The sequence below is a fragment of the Physeter macrocephalus genome, unplaced genomic scaffold (assembly GCF_002837175.3).
Source record: "Physeter macrocephalus isolate SW-GA unplaced genomic scaffold, ASM283717v5 random_994, whole genome shotgun sequence".
NCBI lineage: Eukaryota > Metazoa > Chordata > Mammalia > Artiodactyla > Physeteridae > Physeter > Physeter macrocephalus.
The window spans coordinates 12,847-24,373 of NW_021146959.1; the positions used below are offsets into that span (position 1 = coordinate 12,847).

General features: G+C 44.1%; 1 long non-coding RNA gene across 1 annotated transcript; it reads right to left on the reverse strand.

Moving 5' to 3' along the window:
• Nucleotides 1-1,944: 1,944 nt before the first annotated feature.
• LOC129391961 (uncharacterized) lies at nt 1,945-9,821 on the reverse strand. The gene is made up of 3 exons (XR_008616899.1): nt 9,400-9,821; nt 5,533-7,058; nt 1,945-2,299 (listed from the first exon to the last, which is right to left on the reverse strand). It is a non-coding gene; the product is annotated as an uncharacterized lncRNA (long non-coding RNA).
• Nucleotides 9,822-11,527: the final 1,706 nt, after the last annotated feature.

Below are 11,527 nucleotides of genomic sequence, written 5' to 3' on the forward strand. Positions count from 1 at the left end.
CCCCGCCCCACACTGGCCCCAACGAGGCTTCTCTCTTGGCCCAAAGTCTGTACCTGATTTCCAGGAGATGACTAATCAGCCCCTCTCCAAACGGGGCCTGGAAGCGGGGGTCCTTGTGTATCTGGGGGCCATGATCTGGCAGCGGATGGAGAATAACCGAAGGAAGGCAGTAAGTGCATGCAGGTCCCGACCCCACTAACAAGTGGATTTCCCTGGAATTCAGACCAGCCTTGGACCCTGTGTGTGAGTCTCTCTTTTTTCAAAGCACAGAACTGAATGGCAGGAAAATAGGACAAATTGCTGACATAATTAAATAGTATTTATTAGCCATCCCATATTCACTGCTTGGTGCTTTACAGTCTTTGGGAAGCTTACTTCCTACAACACGAGTACAGATTATGCACAGAAGTCACCGTGAATATATGGAATACATGGAACTGTGAGGCAGTGGTGTGAGTTGGACATAGCAATGAGCACAGATTCTCAGAGCAGCAGCGCGTAGAGAATGCATGAGAGAAATACCTGAGTGCAAGCTGGACATCAGGCCTAGAGATCTAAGTGGCTTAACTGATTACATAATTCATTTGTCCAACTCCATGTATTGAGGACCTATTAAGTAACAGGTACCAAATGAGGCACCGAGAATTTAAAGAAAAGAATAAACCTCTGCCTGTGGCTTTGAGGAGTTCATACTCTAGAGAGAATTAAAGTACGAATACACTAGATAAGTAATTAGAGTGCAGTGGCACATGGAGAGTGGGAATTATTGGGGAAGCATCTAAGGAAGGATGGATGGACTCAGCCTGAGGAGACGGGACCCAGATTTGAATGGACCTGGCAGGGTTGGTGAGCTCCTGAAAGGTTTGCTGAGGGTATTTCAGGCCTGGAAGCCAGAAGAGTGGAGCAGTTAAAGGAATGTGCAATAGTTGTGTGAACAAAGAATAGGGGGAGGGAGGCGGAGTGACAGATGTGGCTGGAGAGAGGCCGGGGCTAGGTCGGGAAGCTTCTGAGTGTCCTGTGAAGGATGTGGGCTTTTACACTGAAGGCTTTAAGAGGAGAGAGGACAGGAAGAGAGTCACTGGCCAGTGTGGAGGGGAGCGGATGGAAGCGGGAAGGCAGGAAGCAGAGACAAGTGAGGAAGAGGTGGAATTAATGGGGCTGGAAGAGACGCTTTCAGAGACACATGAGATGCCGTCTATTCCACCCTCACATTTCTTTCTTTTCTATTTTCAGTGCTTTTTGGGGCATTACTACACACAGCTGTTTTATAATTTGACTGTCTTAATCTGCTTATTCTGGAAGTCTTTCCCCACATTTTTCTTGGGCCCTGAGATCTGCCTCTATTTCTGCAGTGTCCAGGTGCACAATATTTTCTGTCCTTGGTTGGGGGTGAGAGACCCCAGGGAGCACACTCCGGTTAATGGAAGTTTCACATCATGGCTTGGACTCAACTTGAAGTCCTTCCTTTATGATCTAAATAATTAATTTATGTTTTCTCTTTTCAGGTTCATAAATTCTCAGCTGAAGCTAGAGTTATCTGTGTGAGGACTTGGATCTTTCCCTACTTTCTCTATCGGGGGTGTTAGTAATCCAGGGGTCAGGTCTCAGCCAGTTTATGAACACAAATTTATTGGACACCTGCTGTTTACACTTCACATCACTATTCCAGGGTGTGTTCAAGAAAGAGTGTGAATATGGTTCAACAGCCAAAGGAAGGTTCAGGCCATTGACGAAGGTTCAGGCCAGGCGTTCGTAGCAATAAGCAGCCTCCAGCTGGTGCTGAACTCACCAACCTCGGGCTAACGGTGAATGTCTGTCCTTCTCCAGAGAACTGCTCATTTGCTTGGTGTAACTCTGATGACTCAGCATCCTCAGACGCCATACACACAAACATCTGCCTCCGGGGTAATTGCCATGGTTGTTTCCAGATCATTACTGTGAAAGGTGATAAATGAAAGTACTCTCTAGGTGGCCTTGAAAAGAGCTCTGCTCTGAACCTGCACCTCTCCGCACTTTCTCCACCAAGAGTGTAAATAATTCAAGGGTCAAGAGTCAGCCAACCTATGATCAAAGATTTATTGGATGCTTGCTGTTTACACATCACACAGCTATTCCCGATTGCGTCCAAGAAAGAGTCTAGACTCTGAGTCTCAGCAAAAGTCCCCTGTAACCCCTCGCACTCTGCCAACAGCGCTTGTTGCCGGCTTGGGGCAGCCTTCCCCTGTGCCGCTGTGAAAACTAATCTCTGTAAAATGCTTGCAAAGCCGGATGCACATCAGTCATCTGGACCCCCAGCTCCCTATCAATGACACAGAAACAAGAGAAGGGCTAGTCTCTGGAATGCTCTTCAGGTCATAAATCTCCAACTATACTGAGGAAGCAGCCTCTCTCTGGGAGATGGTAAATCGATTTGCCTAAAAACCAACCAATCAACCGACATTTCTCTGAGCCTGTTTCTCATTTCCCAAAGGTAACATATTCTGGAGGATTGAAACAAAAGGAAAATAAATAGATTGATTCAACACCTCCTATATATATGAGTCTCTGTTAGGAACCATACAGGTACTATAGGGTCACAAAAAAACTATGACTTGGCCTCTGACCTTGTGGAGTTTACATTCTACTTGGGAACATACAGAGCTGCATGAATACCTTTAGAGGCTCTAACATGAAAAGATATGATCCCTCCCACCCATTTACAGGTCAAAATTTAAAAACAAACCTATAGTGTAAATCACAGAGCTTACATGTGTGTAAAAGTTCTGGATTTTCTGATTGCAAAATTCTGGACAAGTTAAGTGAATTCAAGATGAACTTTTCTCATGTTTTTGTGGTCTTATTTTACTGGTTCTTTAAGCACAGGCTTCATCTGCCTACTAGTAACCTAAATGGGGGCCATAACTATACATGCAAGATATAAGACTATACACACCAGACAATATTACAAGAAGAAAAAGGACATGGTGGGTCCCTGTGTCATTTAGGGTTCTCAAGAGAAACAACCAGTGGATTGTATATATGTGTGTGTGTGTGTGTGTGTGTGTGTGTGTGTACAGAGACAGAGACACAGAGACACATACACACACACACACGTAGAATTATTTCAAGGAACTGGCTTAAGTGACTATGGGGGCAGCTGGCAAGTCTGGAATCTGTAAGGCAGGCCAGTGGCAGGCTGGAAACTCTCAGACAGGAGCTGATGCTACAGTCCACAGATGGAATTTCTTCTTCCTCAGGGAAACTTCAGTTTTGCTCTAAAGGCCTTTCAACTGACTGGATGAAGGCCACTCAGATTATCAATGATAACATTTACTTAAAATCAATTTAAGTAAATGTTAATTACATATACCTCCCCAGTGACACCTAGATTAGTGTTTGAATAACTGGGCTATAGCCTGGCCAAGTTGACACGTCAAGCTGACCATCACAGTCCCCTACAAAGGATGTAACCATAATCGGGTGGATCATCAGAAGAAGGAATCCCAGGATGTGAGAGCTTGAAGGGGATTTAGAGCTCACCAAGTTCAATCTCTTCCATGCACAGGGATGCTTGGTTTGTACATACTCTTGAAAACTGATTTTTCTAATCTAGTAGCATGTTGTATGCAAGGAATTCAAGGGGATTGTTATAGAGGCCTGGGGTCGAGATTCTTTCTTGATTAAGGACTGATGGAGCAGAATGTACACAAGTGTCCAAAAATATTTTTTAGTTGTGTCACATGGGTATTAGAACTGGGCCTGAGGCTTAGTCCTACTCTTTGAGAGCGGGGTTCAAGACCATCAGTTCACTGATATGTCCCTAGGGCCTAGTCTAGTCTTGCCACGTAATAGGTGCTCCACAGCATTGGTGAAATTCATGAATTGAATGAATGCATGGAATTCAGGCCAGTTGGATGTGCACTATCCTGATTCCATCCATAAAAATGCAGACAGAGAAAGGAAATATTCTAAGCATGAAGTATGGTGTTTTCTGAGTTTCCTCATCAGTCCAATGGAAATGGTAGTATATTACCTATCTAATAGCTATATTCCAAGGATTATATGAGCATATGTATATATTTATATTTTATACTTTATATTTTATATTATATATATATATAGCATTTAGCACAGCACTTGGCGTATAGTAGGTGCTCAATAACTGAGAGAGATTACTATAATCCACGTTATTTTACACTATCCATTTCCAGTAGATGCTGTTGGTACCATGCCCAGACTACTTTTACCAGACATGGCATGTATGGTAAAACTACCAGCTCTGGGCATTGAGCGCCAATGACCCACAGCTGCCCATGGAGAGAATCACCCTCCACTAAAACAAGATCTTTGTCACTAGGCAGATATGGTTCCCTGCCTTCAAGGGATAGCCCACAGCCAATGACTGACCCATATAGAGAGACAAAGAGTTAGCCTCCTTGCCTTAAGGTGGGACCAACCCCAAAGCTCATGGTGATAAAGCTGCAGCTAGTCTCCAGCTGAGCTCACATACTGGCATTTCCCCTGCCCTCTTCTGCTCCTCTCGCTCCCTTTCTCCTGAGAGCATGCCCTCACTAAAAAAAATCACTTGGACAAGAATCCTTGTCTCAGGCTCTGCTTCTAGGGAACCCACCTTAAGACATAAACATTTACTTGGAGAGAGCAGCCCTTCTTTGCCTGTGCAGTAATGAGCCATTGCACTCATGTGATTCTGCTATTCAGATCCCTGGGTGAGTCTCTGCCACATGCTGTTCCTAGCCAGAAGAGAAAAATGGCCTTGCCTCTGCAGCTGGCACCTGGCTCATCCATATCAGACCTCTCGAGGCTGGTGCAGGGAGTCCTCTTTAGCTTACATTTTGCCTAATTCTTCCTGGCCAAGTCTATTCAATTAGCCTTGCCTGTTCTTTAAACCAAATAATCACGCTTTCAAACACTAAAGCTTGAATTTCAGGGAAGACATTCACTCATCCATCCATCCATCCATCCATCCATCCAACCAACAATTATGGAGTACTGTCCATGTAGCTGAGAGCTGTGTTAGGTGCTGGGGATGTGGCTACAAACATAGACAAGACATAGTACCTACCCTCCAGGATGTCGTAGTCTGGAGGGAAAAATGGACAAACATGCAATTGCGATGGAGTTTATGATCCACTATAACAAGATACTACAAGAACACAGAGAAGAGATTCCTAAATCAGGCTATTGGTTCAAAATGACTTGGTCTTCATTGTGATTGACCTAAACAGAAATAAATAGAATGGATATCCCCTAGCACACTGCAAACCAAGGCGGTTACTTCAGAGAATAAGGCGTTACAATGTAGAATGATGTGTAGTTTTAAACACAAAGAATAGTTGCCTAGTGATGGACAGAATAAACAAAGATAAATGCAAAGGACTCTGTCTGCTGTGTCACTACTGCTATAGCTTTTCTCCCACTCAAATGCTTCCTTCCTGGGGACCCAAAGAAAGGGCGGCTGAATTAGACGTTTTCTGTCTGGGGACTGGCTAGATCAGTGGCAATCAAAACCGAGCCCTTCTACTGCCTTCCCACCTGCTGGCACGGCTGATCTCCCACAGGCATGGCCAGGATGCGGAGGTCTCACTGCACAGCTGCCTTATAAGCCATTCATCAATCTATTCCTGCAAGACATGTGGAGGTTATAGCCTAACCGTGAGGTTAGGAATGTTAATTGTTCTCTGCTGATATTAGTGTGGCTGGTGCTGATGGGAAAATAATTACTACTCTGTGCCTTTATGACCATGTTCATTGCTCTCTGGTGGTTATGTAGTTGTTTGGCTATACGTGGTAATGGCACAATGCACCGGGGCTATTGTGGCTTCAGCTATACAACTGGGGGGAGTGAGATAGGAGGAGGTGTTTGAGAGGCTGGGACTTAAGAAATAAAGACTTCATTCCTCTTGAGACTTTTTTTTTTTTTTTTTTTTTTTTTTTTTTTTTTAGTCTTTGCAGATCTCTCTCTGTAAAATCTCTATGTAAAATCCTAAAACTCCAAAACATCTGGTGATTCAAGAACCCCAACATCTTATTCATAAGTCAGCTCTGTTGGTGATTCTGTGCTGTGGTCTGAACAATAAGGAATCTCCTCGTCTCTCTGGATGCCTCCTATCACCTAGCTTCCTGAGTTATAAGCCTTGGAGTCGATCTAGATTCCCCCACCTCTCCTGTTCTCCTATGCCCAGCTCCAGTCACTCTCAAAGCCCATCAGTTGTATCTCTTGAGCATCCCACTGCTGTCGCCTTTGTCGCCTCCTCTCTGGTCCTGATCATGGCTCTGGTAGGGGGCCTGGGCATTTATCTCTTCTTGGACTCTTGATTGACAACTGCCACCTTACTGGTCTCCTACACCTAGTAGCAACTATTCCAGTCCACCAATCATGCCGGTTCCTTATTCAAAATTCTCCCCATTGACTACTGGATAAAATAAAAAGTCCTTTCCAAGATGCTTCAACATCTAACCCCTGCCCACCTTTCTAACTTTACCTCCTTTCACATTTCCTTCTTCTTCCCAGCAGCCCTGTGTATGACTCATGACTTGCTCTTCCCTGAGTACATCATGGCTGTCTCCTCCAATGCCTCTCTTGCTTCCTGGAATGCCCTCATCCTTCAGAAGCTACTTTGTCTGAGACCCCTCCCTGCCTCACCAAGGCAAATATGACCATACCTCTCCTGTGTCCTGCAGGTGACACCTCAAGCACAGAAACGACCACACTGCACTGTAATGGCGTGTGGGCTCATCTGTTTCCTCACAAGACTGTGAGTGTCTAGGGGTTCATGAGGTTTTTCTCTCCTTAATTTTCAGTACCCGGCACAGTTTCAGGTACATGGAAATTGTTTAACACATGCTGAATAAATGAATGAAGTGGTTTTCCTCCTTATGAACTAGGATCTTCTGGATTAAAATGACAGACAAAACAATTACTCTTTAGAAGGATCATATGAGATGTTTTTATCAATTTATAGTTATAGTCACACAGTCGTACCTGTTAGAAGGCCAGCCTCCCCTTCTTCATGGTCCTCACATGTGCTGTTCCATCTTCTTGGAACACTCTTCCTTCCCTGTCATATGATTTCAGCTTAAATGTGTATTCTTTAAAGAAGCTTATACTGAGCACCCTTCCAAGCCCCATCAGTCTAGGCCAGGCCCCCAGTTATATGTTCCCATGGCATCTGAATATTGGCTTTCCATTTTATTTACCCCAATTATTATTAGAAAATATTAGTTTAATAACTGTTTTATCTATTAAATATTAAGTTCCTTGAAGGCAGGGGCTAATAGTCTTATTCACCACTGTGTTCCTGAGCCTGGCATATCACCTTGCCTATACAGAGTATATAATACATATTCAAAATAAGGAACTGAAAAGGTTTCCAAGGCAAGACATTCTTTTGACATCTACTTTACGCACAGATTAACAGGTTACATAACTACATCTCTTTCCAGAGGTAGGCTGAAGTGCGTGTTGTCTTGCATAACATTGCAAGCAACATATTGAATTTCCATCAGTTTGGACTAAGAAGAATAGAGGAGAAGATAGGTTCTTTTGAGTATGTGATCAATTTCAATTTCAGCCTTTTTTCCAGGTCAGTTTAGTTCAACATCTCCTGAGCACCTACTATGTGCTAGGCACTACCTTGGACTCAACACTGGGTATATGAACAAGAATATGACAGACTCTCTGACTCTCTGATGCTTAAAGCCCTTTGAGAAATGCCTCTCTGTAGATTTACTAAATTTTAATTCACTCTAAGCACATCCTGTTTCTTTAAATCATGTGGCCCTCTCTCCCCAGTTCTGTCTGGAATGTTCTTTCCTGTCTTAACCATCTGGGTAATCATTATTTCTCTCTCCTACAGCAAACCCTTTGATTAAGATCACACCGCTCCTTCCCCAGAATCTTCATTGCTCCTTCTCTGCACTGCTTTGCTATTCTCCCAGGACTGGTCCCCATAACACCGTCCACTGCATCATCCTCTCTCCTTTACTCCTATCCTGTGTGTGCCCGCAGGGCACGGACCATCATTTCATTCTGTCTCTAGCACAGTGACTGAGATATAGGAGATGCTCAATGATTCTTGTTGTTTTTACAATGAATGAATAGATGAATAAAACTCGTGTTTTTAGCTAGAGATAGTGCAAGACTATTTTTTTTTTTTTTTTACTGTGCAACATCTTTAATTTCTCATCCCAAATAACTGAAAAACAATTTTACACCTTTTAGCTCTACTTTACATCCAAGCATTTATCCAATTAAAATGTGATCTCTTTCTGCATCACATTAATGAAATTGTGTCATAGAACTGTTGCAAGACTATTTTTAATGGATTGTTTACAACTAGCGGTACTCACTCCTACAAAGACCTAGACAAAATTCCTCAGTATTTCTTCCCCTGTAATCAAGTAAGTTAAACATACCCTAGTACATATTATTTAGCTCAGGATTCTGTAAGATTCAGTCATATGAAGCTACCATTTCTGTGCATCAAAAACAACTGAATATCGGTACTTCACATAGCTCAACCTAATGCTTATCCGCTCATAACAATTGAATATCGGTACTTCACATAGCTCAACCTAATGCTTATCCGCTCATTAATGATGTTCAAGGGGAACATCAAAGTCTACATTTAAATGTTTCCGATTCCAAAAGAGAGGACTGTTTTCCTTGCCTCATTCTGGATCTTCTCCCTGGCCTATGTCTACAAAGCTATTCAGGAGTGCCCTCTAAGCCCACTGCTTCTTCCATTTTCCTGAAATCAGAAATGTTTGGAGCACAGCACAGAAATAATCTTTTTTAGGATCTTTTATGAAAGGTTAGGATTCATAGCCAATTAGCAAAAGCCCAACACAAAGTGTACATACAATAAATGTCTCTGAATGAATACTAAGCAGCACAGTGGATATCACTCATATCATGATGAGACTCTCCAGGTGGTTGGGATGGAGGGATTGAGGGATAATGGCTTTGGTGAAGCCCCTTCTTTTTTGGAACGAGAGTCACACTTTTTGAGATTTGTTCCTGGGCCTTTAAGTCCACTGCCCTGCCCCTGTCCCATGTGGCTACCACCCACAGAACCAAGCTGTCCCCTGAAACATCTAATCCACAGTCTCTGCCTAAGACTTTATTGCTCATACCATGCTTTACTCCATTTCCCAAGCAAATGGCATCATTGGCTCCCAGCTTTCTGCCTCATCTCCCATCTACGTCTGTATGTTCACCACTAGAATCTCACAACCATTATTTCTCTACCAAAATTGCCCTGTATTTCCCTCTTTGATGGAGGCTGCATTTTCTCTGGTCACTCAAAATATCATCTCTGGATGTTGAGGGAACACTTGGGTCCTAACCCCCAGCACTATCCCTACTCCCTCCTCACACTCCATATTTCCCAAGCTTACCTGGAAAGGTGGAGGAAGAGAAGGCAGAAGAGAAGGGTGAAGCCCAAGAACCCGGGTATTTTTCTTGATCAAGAATCAGGACTGCTCTGGATAAACAGAGGTTGTGTATGGAAGTGTGCTGTACAGTTCAAGGCCACCAGAGCTACAGAGGCCAAAGTCACTTTAGCAGGAACTCTGACCTGGCTCCCAGGGAGAACTGCCTCCAGCTTTCCCCCGCAGATATTATCCCTTTTTGTCTGCCAGGCATATAAATCTCTGCTCCCATCTTACAGCATTTAACCTTCAATTTGAGTCCTTGGTCCCCTCAGGTCTACCAGCGCCCACCTCCTTCTTTGTTCTGTGACACCTGTTGAATGAGACACACAGGATTTGCAGTCACTGCAGTACGACTTGTGACTGTGAGGTAACTGGATGATATTATCACCTTCTCAGAAAGTCTTCAAAGATATCACGAGGAAGTGAGGCACTCCTCTTCTGGCAGGTATCTGTGTGGTCAGTTAAGATGACCACTGCATTCCATCCCAATCATGTCATTCAGCCATTTTCCCACAGTGGGAACGTCCACAGAGACACTGAAGGATGTGAGAGTCCAGAGGGCTCAGCTAAAATGCAATTCCAAACACAGCACCCACACATGGGTTTCTAATAATCAGTCTGTACATAGTCTCTCCACAATTCAGGACGTAGCTTCCTCTCACTGCATTGTTTTTGCTTTTTACCTCCTGCCTTTTGGGAGTTTTAAAAAGTTAAAGGCATCTTGGAGATAGTGACAAAAGTATTCATTATCAAAGAGAGCTCTTGTATATAGTACAAATATTAATGTGTGTGACTCCAAGAGCTAGATTGCCTGGGTATAAATTTCCGCTCCAACAACTTATAGCTTTATAAACAAGGAGAGGTTATTTAACCTCTCTGTGCCTCAATTTCCTCATCTGTAAAACAGGAATTATAACAGGATGTACCTCAGAGGTCACTGGGAAGATTAAATGACTCAATGTATATAAAGCACTTAAAACAATACCTGGGAAAAAGTTGACAAAAAATATACTGTTATATTATTGGTAGTAGATAATGTTTAGCATTTGTCTTAGAGGAGTATGTTTTCCGACAGTGTGTCTCCTATGTAAGAACTCACTGAAGCCCTTAAATATGTCCCTGGACCATCTTGAGCTCTCTGGAATTCTGAGTATCACAGGTTTTGCAGAACGAGTCCCAGACTAGAAGCTAGAAGACCTGGGGGGTTCTGTAGCTACCTACTTATTATTCATTAACAGCCTACACGGGCCAGTCCTCATACCCGATTCTTCTCCTGTTACTTTATTTATTCTTCACACCAGTTCCGCAAGGTGGCTCTTATTTTCCTAACTTCACAGATGAAGAAACAAATTCAGATTAACCACCAAGTCAATGCTATGGAGCCGAAAACGCGGGTCTGGAACCACTATTAAAATCTCGTTTTAAAAAACCAGGATGTGGTTCTATGTAAAGTCACTCAACCTCTGGGACCCTTATTTCTCCCGCCTGTAAAACTGGAATATCCCTCCGGGATCCATCTCACAGGGTTAGACTCCAGAGAGAAAGTGTTTATGCAGGCCGGCTGTAGGCTGCGAAGGGGTAGCCAGCATCCTATTCCCGGAGCAAAGAAGCACCTGGAACAACGAACCAACAAGATGCTAACGCGGGGAGGAAACTCCCGCTTCCGGGCGGGCGCTCGGATGAGTGGCAGGAGCATTGGCCAATAGAGCTGTGGGGGGCGGCAGGGGCGGGGTTACCCGGGTTACCCCTCAACCGCGCTACGCCTTGTGGGAAAGGGAACGGCTGCGCGCCTGACCGTTCTCGGATCACTCATGAGAGATTCCTGAGCCAGGCGGCCTGTGGGACTTTAGCAAATGCCAAAGCGCTTGCCGCGGGCGCCCAGATGCCTGGCCTTAATGTAAAAAGGCTGGCGAAACCTCGTTAGCGAGAAGAGCAGGCTGCTGGCGGAGTCACGACGTGCTGCAAATGGCCTCAGCGAGCCTGGGCTCTGGAAACTGCGCGTCGGGACAATTGATCTCTGTAATCAAGACCCCGGGGGTCCCGGCCTTCTGTTTCCTGTCTCATTCCTGACAGTTCCAGGGGCGGAGACTGA